Source organism: Leptosomus discolor, chromosome 18 (genome assembly GCF_034619465.1).
Source record: "Leptosomus discolor isolate bLepDis1 chromosome 18, bLepDis1.hap2, whole genome shotgun sequence".
In the NCBI taxonomy this organism is placed as follows: Eukaryota; Metazoa; Chordata; class Aves; order Leptosomiformes; family Leptosomidae; genus Leptosomus; species Leptosomus discolor.
In genome coordinates, this window is record NC_141408.1 from 7,494,758 (window position 1) to 7,495,319 (window position 562).

A 562-nucleotide genomic window follows, 5' to 3' on the forward strand; every position below is an offset into this window, starting at 1 on the left:
ACACTTCTCACCTCATTCAAGGTTCTGGGCTTTTTGGAGGGTTTGTTGTTTTTTTTTTGTTCTTTTTTGCTGTTGCTGGTTTTATGTATCAGGTATTCTCTCTAACTACCAACTCACGAATCATATCTGAACACAGAATTTAACCTTGTCCTCCTCCAGACGCTAACCAAGGACTTCTGTTGCTGCTCTTATATAAAATGAAACCCATTGCACGAAATCACAAGAATTCAAAGGATGTGTAAGGCAAAACTATGAAGATTCAAATTGTAAAAAAAAAAAAGGCGCTTAAACATTAGGATTGATTATCTGCAAGCCTGTAGTTTTAACACAACACCGGAGGGACAATTTACAAGCTAGACAGAGGACCTTCAAGAGGACTTTGTTCCTAAGTGCCTATGAGGGGTTCTGTTTGGAGTATGTTTACTTTCAACACTGCAAACCAGGAAGACAGTAACAAGTGGAGTAATTCTTATCATCCCTACATTGTCCTATATGAAGGTACAATGCAGAGCAAACGAAAAAATTCTCACAATTGAGCAATGTCTGGGTCATCCTATCTAGT